The sequence below is a fragment of the Equus asinus genome, chromosome 20, assembly GCF_041296235.1.
Source record: "Equus asinus isolate D_3611 breed Donkey chromosome 20, EquAss-T2T_v2, whole genome shotgun sequence".
Taxonomy (NCBI): Eukaryota; Metazoa; Chordata; class Mammalia; order Perissodactyla; family Equidae; genus Equus; species Equus asinus.
The window spans coordinates 55533007-55548828 of record NC_091809.1 but is presented as its reverse complement, the minus strand read 5'-3'; the positions used below and the strand labels follow the sequence as shown (position 1 = coordinate 55548828).

Below are 15822 nucleotides of genomic sequence, written 5' to 3'. Positions count from 1 at the left end.
CTATTAACTGGGACACAGCAGTGGCAGATGGAAAGGAAAAGATTTCGTAAGAGAGCAGAAATAAAAGACACAGGAGAAGGTGATGATTAGCCATTGTTCCTGCTTTAATATTGTGGGTTATGAATGTATTATAATCATTCTGCCTGCACTGGATTATAAACTGAGAGCAGGGAAGGCAATTTGGGAGTGAGGAGGAAGTCACTTCCCTATAGTGCTGATACAATGCCCCTATCCACACCCCACCACAGTGGACTATCAGCAAAAGTTAAGGGTTGCTGGCCAGCACAAGTGGCACTGACAAGAGAGTGTTGTTGAGGGGAGGAATAATTTGTATGAAGAATAGGTTAGAAGGGGGAAAGAACAAGTTGGGATGCAGATAGGCACCAATGCAATAGTTCAGGAAAGAGAGTGAGGCTAAAACTGAATAGCAAGTGAAGAGGCAAGTGCAACCTAGAGAGGTCAAATCAGCCAGACATTGCAAACTACTGAAGAGGGTATGAGGGAAAACATGTTCAGTCTCCCTGATGCAGTCTTGCTTCTGCACTACTGGATGCTTTCAAAAACACTTTCCAACAGGACTTTCTGTGATGATGGAAGTGTTTTATGATTTGTCTGCCGCTCCAGACATCTTGTCCCCATACTAGCATCCCTAGCTGGAAAAAAGGAGCAGAGTTTCCATCTTTTCATCCAGGAAATGAAGCTCCCAGTGGACTCCCCCTTGTTTTTTGACCACACAGGTTGCATACTATGATAGGCAGAATGATGGGCCCCCAAAGATATCCACACGCTAATCCTTGGAACCTGTGAATATGCAGATATAATTAAGTTTGCAGACCTTAAAATAGATTATCCAGGGATCCAATATAACCACATGATTCCTTAAGAGCAGAACATTTACTCTTGCTGGAGAAAGAGAAATCAAGCAGAAGAAGTTAGAAAGATTCCAAGTGTGAAGGATTCAACACACTGTGATGTAAGGGTCCATGTGCAAGAATGGAGAGAGGCTTCTGTGAGCTAGGGCCAGCCCCCAGCTGATAGGCTGCAAGCATGTGGGGGCCTCAGTCCTACAACCACGAGGAACTGGATTCTGCTAACAACCTGAATAAGCTTGGAAGCAGATCATTCCCAGAGCATCTTGGTAAGAGCCCAGCCAGGCAACACCTTTATTCTGTCCTTATGAAACTCAGAGCAGAGAAACCAAGAGCCAACCCAAACTTCTGGTCTACAGAATTGTAAAATAATAAACGTGTGCTAATTTATTACAGCAGCAATCAAAAACTATTACACGTGCTTATCCCAGACCAATCACTAGCCAAAGAAAGTAGAATTACTGGGACTGCTTTAGGCTGGTCATGATTAATTGCATGGGGCTGGGACGAGACCCTGAGATCAAGAGACCTGGATAGCCTACACTCTATCTAGAGAAAAGTTAAATTAGGCTTCTCTTAACAAGAAAAATGAGATGACAGCTTTTGGGCAATTAACAGCATGTTCCATAAGGGGGTTGAACACTTCATCTGACTGGATTATCATAATATGGTCTATCTCAAAACCTAAGAGAAGAGGATGCTAGAAGGATGAGCACTCTCATCAATTAGTAAAGCATTCAAAGGCAGAATTCTAAGAGTTATTATATTTCTACTTTGAGATTCCTCAGTCAGAAAAGATTGAAAATGTTCCCAACAGTCCTTGAAAATTGTTGTAGTTTATTATGGTTCCAAAATGTGATACTGTTGCACTGCAGTTTCAAATTCAATTCCTATACTTATGAGGTTCCTAATTTCCCTTCCCCTTCTCCCCCACCCAGACCATTTGTTTTTGCTACTTTCTGGATTTTTCCCCCCACTTGTCCCCAAGAGCAACTATACTAGTTTTGCTTTTTTTTCCTATTTAAGGTTATAAACAAAAACACGTTCAGTTCTCAGTCTTTCCTCTCCACTTATTCTTTTGCTACTTATTTTATCCCTGCTGGGTAAATGACAAATTTGTGTCACATTTCCTTTCCAAACTTTTGTCTTCTCTGCTGGCTTCTTGAAACTCCAGCAAGAATGCATTATGTAAAACCATTTGATGTTCACTGTGACATTTGAGGACTGAATGCATTATTCATGCTATGGTGATAAAAATTCAATGAAAAGTTTGTAGTTTTATAAGTCATATGGTGAAAGTACTTCCATGCAGTAATTAGAGGCAAAAGTAACACAAAAAAAAAAAAAGGAGGGAGGAGCCAACCTTTCATTTATAATATAAAATATAAAACTCTGCTTGAGGATTGTTTTTGGTCAGTCGGAAAAATATAAGATTTCAGGGGCTGGTGCAGTGGTGTAGCAGTTAAGTTCACGTTCTGCTTTGGCGGCCCAGGGTTCGCCGGTTCAGATCCCAGGTGCGAACATGGCACCGTTTGTCAAGCCATGCTATGGCAGGCGTTCCACGTATAAAGTAGAGGAAGATGGGCATGGATTTAAGCTCAGGGCCAGTCTTCCTCAGCAAAAACAGGAGGATTGGTGGCAGATGTTAGCTCAGGGCTAGTCTTCCTCAAATAAATAAATAAGAAAAATGTAAAATTTGAGCTGTAAGCATTAACTGCCCTCCCTCCCACAATGGTTTTATTCTTGAGGCTAAAGACCTTCTTACTTCACAGAATAATTATTTTTCTGCAACATGCTTTTCAAGTAGAAGAGAATAAAGCAATAGCAGACAACTCAGGGTGCAGGAAAATCTTTGGGGTGGCCAGAGGAGAGGGATTTGTGGATTTTTAAAGATATGATAAAGTGAAACAACTTTTTAAAAATATTTCCCTTAACTTGACAAGAAAAAATTCTCTTAAAAATTTATAAACATTTAAAAATGTCAGGGCCAGCCAGGTGGCACAGTGGTTAAGTTCGCACATTCCGCTTCCCAGTGGCCCGGGATTCACCGGTTTGGATCCTGGGTGCGGACATGGCACCGCTTGGCAAAACCCATGCTGTGGTAGGCGTCCCATGTATAAAGTAGAGGAAGATGGGCATGGATGTTAGCTCAGGGCCAGTCTTCCTCAGCAAAAACAGGAGGATTGGCAGTAGTTAGCTCAGGGCTAATCTTCCTCAAAAAAAAAAAAAAATAGTCTCACTACTTTAATGGCTTCATACTGTCATTAATCTCTCAAAGACCCAAAAATACAAAGATGTTTGCCCAAAGAGGGCAAGCTTCATCATTAATTATGCTGGATGTAAATCCGTATTTCATATAATCTTCATGATCACTTCTAATTTGGGGGGATTTCTCATTAGATCTGACTAGATGGTCTTAGCTTTTACTTACATTATGACTCACTAAGACCTCATATTAGGAGCATCAATTTTGCCATTTTCTGTTAGTTACTTGTACTTGAATTATTATCTTTATTCATCTTCACAATGGGGAATTTAGAATTTTCTAACCTACTTGCCCATTTTGCAAAAGTAGTTTTTACATTATATAAGCATTTACCAGGCACAAAAATCATGTCTTGCTTAAAGAAGGGAGGATACCAGAGGCAGCTCCCCTGCCTGTGAACTCCCACTCCACTCTTCTCTTAGAACACCTCTCAAAGTCTGTGACATGTGACAATCCGACGTGCAGCCCTAAGGAAGCCTCCAGTATTCTAAGGGGGAGTGAAGATTAGTTTGCTTTCGATGAAACTATAAACAGAATTTCCCACGTATTCTTCCAGATACCCAAGTTTTGCATACTGTGCATTAGAGGCCACTGCACGAGGGCATGTTTTGTAAAGGGTGGTCCTTAGACTGCAGCAGAATCACTGGAGTACTTGTTAAAAATGGAGAGTTCCAGACCCCACCAGGCATGAGTCAACTAAAAACAAATATGTTTTAATAGTTGCTCTGAACCCCAATGGATTACAGGGTTCATTTCAAAATCTCTGGGGCCAGGGCCCAGCAATCTGCATGCTTAACAAGCAATCCTACTGCTCTTGCAGGTGTTCAACCATCAGAGAAAAATACTGTGTATTATTCATCAAGATAGAGCTCTTTAAAAATCTGCCCCAGAGTAACAAACTGCCAATTTTCTAACGTATTTGGGATTTTTATTTTAGGTGAAATGTTTTAACTTTATAAGGTACAAGGGACCAAGAAGCCAGATGATACAGCACTCAGATTATCGAATTATTGAAGACATAAAGTTATGTCTCAAAACAATTCTAATTATTGGCATCTCCATATTCCATGTTATAGATCTAGCAAGTAAGACTTAAAAACAAAGTGTATAAGCTGTGTAAGTAGGAGATATTTTTTAAGAGAGTGATTTACATTCATGTCTGTGTTCTCAAGTGAATAAAAGGACTCAGTTTTATAAGTTAAAACATAGCTATCTACAACTACCTTTTTGTGAGGTATTTAAGTGTTAAATACTTAACTTACATTATTATTTAATCCTAACAACAAAAACAACCCTAGGAGTAAGTTTTATGTTCTCAATTTTACAAATCTGGAATCTGAGGCTGAGAAAGGTTAAGCAACTTCCCCAAGACCACACAGTTAGTGACAGAGGCAGGAGTCCTACCCAAAGTCTTTCCTCCTTTCCAATTGCATACACTAAGCTGAGGGACACCATTGCAAAGAAAGTGCCCCTTTTTTGATATTTTGAAGTCTATCTAAACATTATGAGAAAAATATAGGTGTGAAAAATGTTTAAATGGTTGCACCTTTTAAGCAAGCACATGTAAGAATTCACACAATATAACTTTTAAACCTTCAATAAAGACAGTGTGTCCAGAATCTTAATTGAAAGTTTAGATGCTATATTAATTTTTAAAAAGTCAAGCAGCATTAATGGTCTTGTTTTCTTCTGTTCCAGCTTTGTGTGTCATAAATAAGGTTGGATAGCATCATTTTCTCACCCATTTGAAATCGTGGCTTAGGGAACCACGTGGTTAGTAGAAAGTTAATGAGACCCAGAATTTACTTTTCAATACCTCTAGGAAGCCTGTTGACATTCTCAGAATGAGGAATTAATAATTAGTTAGCATCAATTATGGAACTCTTCTGCGTGAAATTTAACACACCATAACGGAAATAGATAGCTTTGAAAAATCACTTGAAACAAGAAACTTAGTGTAGTTGAATTACTGAGGTGGTGATGTAGGTAGACCATGATCTCAACTTAAAAAATGTTTTCTGGGACTGGCCCCGTGGCTGAGTGGTTAAGTTCACGTGCTCCGCTGCAGGCGGCCCAGTGTTTCGTTAGTTCGAATGCTGGGTGCGGACATGGCACTGCTCATCAAACCATGCTGAGGCAGCGTCCCACATGCCACAACTAGAAGGACCCACAATGAAGAATATACAACCTTGTACCGGGGGGCTTTGGGGAGAAAAAGCAAAAAAATAAAATCTTTAAAAAAAAAATGTTTTCCATGGGGGCTGGCCCCATGACCTGGTGGTTGAGTTCAGCACACTCCACTTTGGCAGCCCAGGTTCACAGGTTCAGATCCTGGGCACGGACCTACACCACTGGCCAGCTATGCTGTGGCAGTGACCCACATCTAAAATAGAGGAAGATGTTAGCTCAGGGCTGATCTTCCTCAAGCAAAAAAAAGAGGAAGATTGGCAACAGATGTTAGCTCAGGGCTAATCTTCCTCAGCAAAAAAAAAGTTTTCCATGCCTGTCAAAATAATTGTTTGGAGTTTATGAGTCTCTGACATATTTCATATGTCATCCTGTCTATTACAGATTCCTCTGTACTTTTAAATGCTCTTTCAGTCTGATGAATATAAATGTTATTGTGACAGTGGCTTCATGTTAATTGATTCTAATTTAACCCAAGGAGATTAGGTTGGGGCAAGGAGGTTAGACAAGCCTTGGCTAAGAATTCAGGAAACAAAAGGAGTTAGGGACAAATTGCTCATAGCCATATTCTTTCAATGTAGCAGGCACCTTTGACCAGGAGATGGCAGCAGTGGAAGCAGGAATTTCTAGGAAGGGAAAAAAAAAGCAGTCCTGGGCAAGTATCAATATTTGGAAATCAGAATCCTGCCTCAAGAGCTCCAGAATCACTAAAGGCTTCTGGCTGGTGCGGAGGCCTTTAGGAAGTGCCACATCACTGAAGTGATCCTAGGCTTCTCCCATTCAGAGTTTAAATAGGAGTCTAAGTACCAAAGAAAGGGGTTAGGAGTGTTGAGCAGATGTTACCAAGCCATGGTAACAAAGGGTCTCTCAGAAGTCAGCCCCGTTTATACCAAGAAAAATCAATTAGAAGTAACAGACACCAAAGAGTTGCAATAAGAAGCAGAAAGGTGAACAAGGATTTCAGCCACAGGTCACAGAATGGAGTGAAAAGCAAATCTGACTGATACCAGAAATGTTGACACAGTGGCCAGTGCTGAAGATCTACGCTGGGCTAATGGTTCTGCCAATTATTAAAGCAGCGGTGGGACGCATGTGGGCAGGTCGCCTGGGAGGATGGGTCTGGGCTAGGAGGTATTGTGGCAACGGAGAGCCATTGTGTATTTGGGGATAGTTGAGTTTCTTGGGCCACACTGAAGGTGTCTATGAGAACAGCTAAAATCGAATGGCGTAGATCACAAGTGCCCCTTTCCTTTTCATTAGCTGTTGAAGTAAATACAGTGATCAGGAATGAAACCAGGATGTCAATGAGTCAGATAAAGAAAGCCAAGGAATGAATGATTTTCCCAATATCTTAAAGAGATGGTGGGCAGAGGTAGGGTCAGACCTAATCACCACAAGGAAAGATATTACAATAAGGAGTTCACTTCTAGTACAACAACTTACATTCTTGGTTGTGCCGTTTTAAAAAGTATGGCTTGATCTCAAGATGATCTAGAACTATCTTTAGTTCTTCTAGATAAGTCAATAGTAGAGATGGTGGTTGGAGGTGTGAGTACCTAGGGACATTGACAGTGGAGAAATGGGGTCAAACTACTAACTGAAGAAGAGCTGAGAATCTTTGTTTGATGTTCTAAATAAAAACGCTTAGATTTGAGCAATCATTTGCATTTCCTGAGGGATAATGTGCTTCAAGAATTCTACTTCCCCTAGCCATAGTTTTTGTTTAAAGCAGAGTTAAGACCACATGCACTGGGCTGTCTATCTGGTCCAGAATCCGGGATTAAGCAAGAATCAGTCACCCTTCTTTGAAGTTATAGGACCTGGTGCTCAGCATCAGATACACAGGACAGCCTCAGGACAGCTCCTGGTAGGTCCAAAACGGTCCTCTCAAATCTCTCAAATCCCTCAAATCCCTCAAATCTCTCCTCTTTCATATCAGGACCCAAGCCTATACTTTCCTGGTTAGTCAGGTTTGGAACAACTGCTTAGCAGAAATGATTCTGAGGTAAGGGATGGAAGGCAGGCAAAACCAGAGAACTCCACAGCCAGAGTATCCTGGGTTTGTTTCTTATACAAATGGAGCAAGAGAGCCCCAAGGAAGTCTGACATGTAGAAATCCCTGAAGAATTTGGGTTTCAGACTTTGATCACCACAATCTAGGCCCTCAGGCCACGAAAAACATGGTGAGAACACCCCTTGCTCCCAGAACACTAATGAGGTGACTGGGAAGTCATCCATTAGCTATAGAATGCTGGTCTCCCACTAAAAGGCCATAGACCATGGAAGAGAGAGCATTCAAATGAAGGCTCAGTGCTCAGGTGTATCAGGTTAGAGTCAGGCTACGCCAAGCCAAATTGGTAGTTAGAGAAGGCCACAAGTGCTAGAAGGAAGCCCCTGCAGTTGAGGTCCTACGTGGACCTTGAGATTGAGGCTCCAGCCGATAGCCTATCACTAAGGATGTAGCCAAGATTGAAAAGATTGAGTCCTATTTGAAGAGGGTATGACAAAATGCAACCTCCATCCCTCCAAACAGGGCAGCTTTCATGCCAAGCGTTGACCAGGAAGCCAGAGTTCTGAGTCATGTGCAGGTGCTGGAAGTGGACAACATAAAGCAGCCCAGACAGGAGAGAGCTCCCAGGCCTTTTATATGGAGCTGAGCCATTTCCACCCTTGGTGTACACTGGACATCCGGCTGGAAAATTCTCAGAGTGCCACAATTGACATAGGTCTGCTGTAAACACTTGGGGCTTGAGGCCTCTCTGCTGTGATGCACTTCAATTTCCTTTGCAGAAAAACTTCTAGCCTAGAATTAAAGAGCTGGTTTACTGCTTCTCATACCATTGCTGTTTCCCTCCCCGCATATTTGTCGGGGCTTCCCATAAATGCTATCATGGGGGCTATTACACAACAGGTTGCTTACCCCTAATCTTCAGCCTGATTTTCATGTGCTCAGTAGACGAGTCCATGACTAGATTCTACGTGCTAGAAAACTAGAAAAAGGAAAGTCCACACCAAATAGCTAGACAGGACTTCTGTAACTCCTCCTCACTTATCAAAGTGCCAGTGAGGTGGGCTGCACTCTGATGCGATGTCCCATATGCTGGGTCTTCAAGAGTTGGCCCTCCTCAGTGAGGAAGGTGTAAGGCCTCAGAGCAGCATTCTCCTCCAGCAACCGCTGGTCTAGATGCCACAGAGCCACAGTGTTACTGGGGTGAATCAGGACCTGGAAGGCACAGGTGAGGCTGCTAGTCCACCCATGGTCACCTTTGTAAGTTAGCTTGTCCAACCCCTCAGTGGACATAAAGGCCTGAGATACATATGCGCTCAGGGAAGGACAAAACACACTCAGTCAGTCTAGTAGCAGGTAAGACCAGGAGAAGCCACCAGCAAGAAGAATCAGGATCTCTTCAGCCACTGTTGACGAGGTCTGCTTAGACCCAAAGAGAAGATGCAGAACTATGCATAGAACTAGACATCAATCGATCAGAAAACAGTACATCTAGAAAGCAGGACAGACCTGTAAGTGATGTGAAAGCAACATAAGGTACCAAAGTTATCACATAACAGTAACAAAAAAAAAGATCGAACAGCAGACAATTCTTAGAATTCACAGCATCTTCTGGGAAGCCCACTGAGATGTAAAAGGTCTCAGTCACTACAGTTTAAGGACAAAGTCCACTCCTTAGAAGAACTGGCAAAAGCAAAGCAAAGTCTCACTTCTCAGGGACGGTAAGTTCCCGTGACATGGGCTCAGAAGCAATAACATGGGCAGGAAGCCCTTGTGAAGGGCTCACAGACCAACCCTGAGAAGGAGCAGCAGGGAGGAGCCCACCGGGGCTTTAAATCCCTCTTGCCACCTCAGCCTTGGGGGAAGCAGCCGGGACAGGTTTGACCCTACAGGTGAGAAGTCAGGGACTCCAGGTGTGCTCAAAAGGCTCCCATCATGGGAACAAACCAAGCTCTCAGGGAACAGGAGTGGGTGGGGTCTGATTTATACCACTCCTCCAGCGGTCAGGTAGGTCCCACCTCCCGGTCTCTTTCAACTATTCAACTTTTACATTGTTAATTCAAGTTTCCCTAATTAAACTATAAACTCTTTGAAGGCCACAGCTTATACTTTTGTATCCTGCACCATAGCATCCAAGATCAAGTGCATAAACACTGCCACTATGCATTTGTTGATTTCTTCTGTTCACTGGTTTAAAGGCAGCGTGGGAGTGGGGAGAGGAGAGGGACACTGGCCCATGCCCACATTATGCAGAGTAGATCTGCTTTTGAGGTTCACAATAGAAGGTCATTTAAGGGTTCTATGGCTAAAATTTTTTAAAATTACCTGACTCGATTATTTCAAAGGTCCCTTTCAATCTAAGATGATATGATTTTATAATTTCATTGACATTTACATGTGACAAGTGTCTTATTAGGTAGTGGTCCCTCCCAGTCTAAGCACTGTGCTTCTCTTTACCTTCACTGGCCTCTCATAACACCTTCCAATTTTGCAGAGATGAAATGACAGCTGTGTTGTTTGCATCTGACTGCATCCCTCTTTCCCACTCCTCGGCTCAGTCATTTGAAACATGTCGCCACCTCTCTTTCCTCCAGTCTCCTATGAACCTAATTGGTGTCCTAATTCTTGGGAGAATCACCTGGGACACCCCTCCCTCCACTCAGCCTGGATGCATCCCTGTGTCTTTTGGCTTTTCCCCTCTACAGCATTCTTACCTCGTACTTCTTACTCTTCCTGTTTTGCCTGGCATAATGCTTGGGTTTTTTTTTTTTTTCCTCTTCTGCCTATTTATACCTGACGTTCCCAGGAAAACTAAGAAATTTCTGTGGGTGATGTCTGCAGACAAATGGCTTAAGCAGTGGAGAAGGAAAAGTGATGGGAGAGGAACAAAGGGAAATGAAAAGATAAAAGGAGAGAATGAGAGCAAGAGGCTAGAAAGAGGAAGGAGGAGTGTACAGTCTCTTGGCATATGCCCCTTCTCTAAAATACATCCCAAATTTCCACGAGGTATGGGGCTGCTTTTAACTAATGATCTGATAAGAAACAAAACATAATAAAACTTGTGCTCTTTTTTCCTTCTCACCAAATAGCAGTCATTTCTGTAAGGTGGAGATAATAATAGAACCCACCTTTATGGTTGTTATGATGATGAAATGAGATAATGTGAGTAACGTGTTCTGAATAAGGCCTGGCACAAAATAAGGCCCTCTAGATGTTGGCCACCATTCTAAAAACTGTTTTGCTTGAAGGCTTTTCTCCCATCTCTATCTGCTACATCATGTTTCTTTGTAAATGAATTGGCCCAGTCTCTTGTGGCCTTACCATGCCTACCACAGCCTAATAGATGTTAATGGCAAACATTGCTTCTCTCTGTGGAGTGCCTGTTAAATGCACTTGTTATGCTAGTAAAGAACTAGTTTCACTTAGGCAAAGAAAGGAAATGAGCACATGGTAGTCTATTCACAATAGGCCTGTTTAGAAGGTTCAGCCTGGGGCAACATACAAATTTTATTATTTTATTGAAAGAATATAATAAAGTATGAAACAAGTGAGCTACACTTGATGATTTAACAGAAGTTGGCTTATTTCCTAAGTGTATGGTTCATAATTAGCTGTGTGCATTAGAATCACCTGGGAGAGTTTTCAAACAACATGCATGCATGGGCATCCCCCAAGGGTTCAGACTCACTAGGCCTGGGTGATGTTCTGGCATGTTTATTTGGAAAACGGTTACCCAAGCATTCTGATGCAAATCTGCTGTTCCAAGTATTCCTGGCCCCTTTCCTACCATTCAACGGAAATCAATTTCAACCAGAATGGAAAAACCATCCACAGTTTTGATGGCACTCTCCATATAACTAGGTATACTAGAAATTCCTTAGCAAATTCTCCACTCACAGAAGAAAATATCCTCAGTTCATGTTCATAGCATAACCATGAAATTATGAATTATGTTCCATTAGGATTGAGCTACCCGCAACTCTAGTGGCTTTTTCTGCCATTTTATTGAGAACAGCAAAATCAGAAAGAGCCTTTGTGGATAATTTTTGACAGTTCCTTCACCTGGAGCTGACTCTACATTGGGATGTGGAAAACATGATGGCATTGCTATTGCATTTTAATTTTTCTCTTGGATGCTTTTCCCCCTACTTTCTAATTTAGGATATTTGTCTACTTTTATATATGAGGCACCCCTGTCACTCAGAACTTTGATATAGAGACAAGAACTGAACAGGGAACAGAAAAATATAATTTAATTCTATTCTATTTAACTAAAGCATGCTTTTAAGTTTCATAAAAGGATACATGTTATAAATAAAAAGACATATTGGTTCACCTACTTGTAGCTCCTGAGTCTTGAGTTCTCCATTTTATCATTGGCCGCTTCTCTAACTTTAAAAATTGTGGATAATTCTGCCATCTGTAGCAGCTCCTTCTATACTGGCTCTAAGGGAACACTGGCAGAAGTGATCTAGCAAATAAAATAGGGATTTTAAAAGAGGATTTTATTTCCTCACAGATTAAACACAGTTTCTCATGTCCTTTATTCCCAAGTCCACAGAAATCCATTAAGTCAGAGACTTGTTAGAGCCCCCATGTCAGTTTAGTTGAGTTAATATGTAAAGTGCTTACGCTAGTACCTGGTACATAGTGAGAACTATGTAGAGGTATTACTTATTTATCATATTTAAAATGATTTTTAGGTGTTATTATTATTCTGGCTACAACTAATTTTTAAGACGTAAATATGTGGAATCTCTCCTAGAAACGTGTCTTATCTATTCAAGAAATGTTTGTTGAAGTGAAGGAAGTTAATGGATTTTGAATTTATAAATAATGTCATTGACTTTTCAGAGATGTTTCATAGAAGAAATGCCTTTTCTACAATAACAAAGAACAGGTACTCTAAGCCCAGCTTTATGTGGAATTTCAAGAGCTGAAAAGTCAGCCTTTAAAGGCACTTCATTCCAGGGTAAACTCACTAAATTGTGACTAATACACTTAAATATGTGATGCCATGAAATCTAAAGCCACATACTTTTACATGACCTGCATACCTGTACTGCATGAGTAACAGGGCACGGTCATGACGTGCCACTGAGCTAAGAGGAGACATGCTCCTTGGTGGAATATTTTTATCGTATGTAGGAACTTCCTGGACGTACTAAGGAAAGATATATCACAGACACTCCTTCTAATGGGCTCCTATCAGAAATCTGTCCATATCTCTAATCCACCACTTACTCTTTTGCATTAAATTTATGTTTCCATGGCTTTTTCTGCTACTAGACTGTGAGATTTTTGAGGGCTGCCTCCACATTATTTATCTTCATATCTCCGTTGTCTGCCAGAACCTAGCACATAGCACTCAATAAATGCTGGATGGAAACAGGTTATCACTGTAATCTTCATCTTTTTCAGTTTGCATATTAAATTAGTAGGAGAAATGTCTCCATGTATATGGTAACATTTTCTGAACGAAAAATTGAGACTCATCTGACAATGAGATGAGTCAGATTGAGATTGTCAGATTGAGACCCATGTCTCAATCTGACAATGAGAAAAAATATTTGAAATCTGGAGAGCCTCAGAAAATTCTGGAGAGGCGAATGCTTTATCCATGTTATTCATTGATTCATCCCTCCCGCCTTCCCTCCTTCTCTCCAACTATCCACCTGTCCATCCGTTTGTCCATCCACTCATCAATCCATCCATCCCTTATTTATTCAAAACTATCAACTCATACTTCCAAAATAGGGGAAATATATTGCTTTTGACTTATTAAAATAAATGCATAGTCACAAAGATTACTCTCTTTTTTTTGCTGCTTAGTACAGAATTTTTTACTAATAGGTCACATAATATAGAATTTAAATTACTGAACAGATTTTAAAATCTTTACCAAAATTTAAACAAAAACCTAAATCAATTCCTCTCCACCACATAAATAACTATTGAAAAAACCACACTTTATTATATTTTCCCCTCTTTCAACTATAGGCTGGTAGGTTCTGAAGAAAAAATCAATTTAAAGCACCAATATCTGTAACAAACTTGATCTTCAGTGTTGTCTCACCTGGAAATGAGTTATACAGATTTTCAGAAGATTCAGAATTTTTCAGTTTTGAAATAAAAATGAAAGCTTATGCTCCACAGACACAAACAAGCCTTTAAGTTTGATGTTGATTGTGAGGTACACAGTATGTTCAAGATTAAGGCGAATGGTACAATATGTACCTGGAATAAACATGTGGATCTTTCATTGGGAAATATCCTGGAATAAAACAACTTCATGAGGGGCCGGCCCTGTGGCCGAGTGGTTGGGTTTGCATGCTTCGCTTCAGCGGTCCGGAGTTTCACCGGTTTGGATCCTGGGCATGGACGTGGCACTGCTCGTTGGGCCATGCTGAGGCAGCATCCCACATGCCATGGCTGGAAGGACCCACAACTAAAAATACACAACTATTTACTGGGGGACTTTGGGGAGAAAAAAGGAAAAATAAAATCTTTAAAAAAAAAAACCTCATGAATTCACAATGTCTTGGAATAAGAAACTTGTAATAATGTTATATTGTGTAATAGATATTTGTTATAATGTTTCAATAGGTATTTGTTATAATGTTATGTTTCAATGTAATATTTCATAATATATTTATGTTTTAATGTATCTATGTTATAATAGTTATAATGTTATGATAGATATTTGTTATAATGTTTCATATAAAATTTAATATGACCTTCCAATGGTTTAATATAACTGTAATTTTGCCTGAGATTTTTTTATCTCTATTTTTTTGTTATCATTCTGGACTATATGTCCAGCGGAAACTTCGTAAATAAACTAGGCCCTGATTCAAATTTTTCACTATATCCACATAGGCCATATAGATTGCTCTCAAAAGTCAGCAAAAGGCTGTTCAATGGCAGGTTTACCATGATAAGGAAAACAACATGACAACATTACGTTAATGAAAACTATAAGTGAAATCAGAATTATTTAGGCTACTGAGATATCTATTCTTGAAAAAAGTAGATTTAAGATTTCCCATATAACTCCTCACCCTCACTAACCATTTTTTTTCTCAAATGGGAGACTATTTTCTTCCTAGTGATGAGAACTATCCCTTTTTCTAGGAATGGAGACGTCCATCCCCAATGGATTAAAAAAAGGAACCACTTCTTGGCCATGCTGGCCACAGCCATCTTGACCACATTCTCCAAGTCAATGCCAGAAGTAACAGGAGTTGGATATTATTGAGTATGTTCTGAGACTCCTGGACATTGCTTCCTTCAAGCCTCACTATCAAAACCATGAGTTCTAGTTCTCAGCAGTCTTTGATGATATCATCAGCAATGACAGCAAATTTCACTATTCCACCTAAAACAATGTTGAGGGTGGTTTCAACCTCAGGATCAGCAATGAGCAATTTAAATACACCTGAACTTCCCTTACACTATAACTGAGATCCAAGAAGTTGGCTGGGTTTTGACCATTAAGGTAAATGATGTCATATGGGAGCCATGTCTAGCCCACCATCTTTCACAAAGAAAATGATATTCTCACTTAGTTTTATGGATTTTAGGCCATATTACTTTCAATAGGTACATTTTTTATTTGTTGTCCATGGCAAATATGTCTTTTTCTAGCTATCTTGAATTGTCCTCAAAGTTTATCTCGGCATTAAAACAGATAACTTGTCCTTCCAGAGTCTCACCAAAGGATTTCTCTTTCACCTAAGAGGCATAAATTTTCAGGAAGAAATTACATAGCTCCTTAATTTGATTTACAGCCTGATTTTCATAGACCCGCATAAGCCTAAATTTTCTCTGACCCACTAAACTTGACTATTCTTCAAAACGGCTTTCAAAAATGTAAATTTACTCCTTAAAAATACATTCTGGTACAGAAGCTGCCACCTATTAAATGTCAGTGCCCTGGCTGCCCATTAGTAAAGGCCCTTCCAGGATGGGCCCATTAAAATTTCCAAGTAGGAATATCATACACAGTGGCCCTCACAAAATATTTTAACTTCTACCTTGTTGTCTGACATCAGTTTCTTGCTGTTGAATTCCTGCAGTATCGGCAACCTCCTAGAGATTAATGAAACTCCCTTGGACTTGGCTGACATGAGTGGGACCTGAGCACCAGGACTCACAGATGTTTTTGGCCTGCATTGTCATGAGGGAATGACACTTTAAACCAAAACCAGGCACAGAGGACTCTGACTGGGCAATCGAGATTAGAGGAGAAGGAGGCTTAGGAGAGATTTAATTCTATGTTGGAAACAAACCCGGAGAAAAAGCCTACACTGTGTGTGTGTGTGTGTGTGTGTGTGTGCACCTATCTGGATATGAGTTCCTCAAGATCATGGACAGTGTATTATCCATTTTTGTGTCTCCAGTATTTAGCATATGCATTATGTATGCTAAGTGCTAAATAAATGATTATTAAGTGAATTGCATTTTGGCCCAGTCTTTAGGCCACTGGAAAG

General features: G+C 40.5%; 1 pseudogene; it reads right to left on the bottom strand.

Moving 5' to 3' along the window:
• Nucleotides 1–14365: 14365 nt before the first annotated feature.
• On the bottom strand, nt 14366–15331 carry LOC106843640 (succinate--CoA ligase [GDP-forming] subunit beta, mitochondrial pseudogene; annotated as a pseudogene).
• Between the last annotated feature and the right edge of the window lie 491 nt (nt 15332–15822).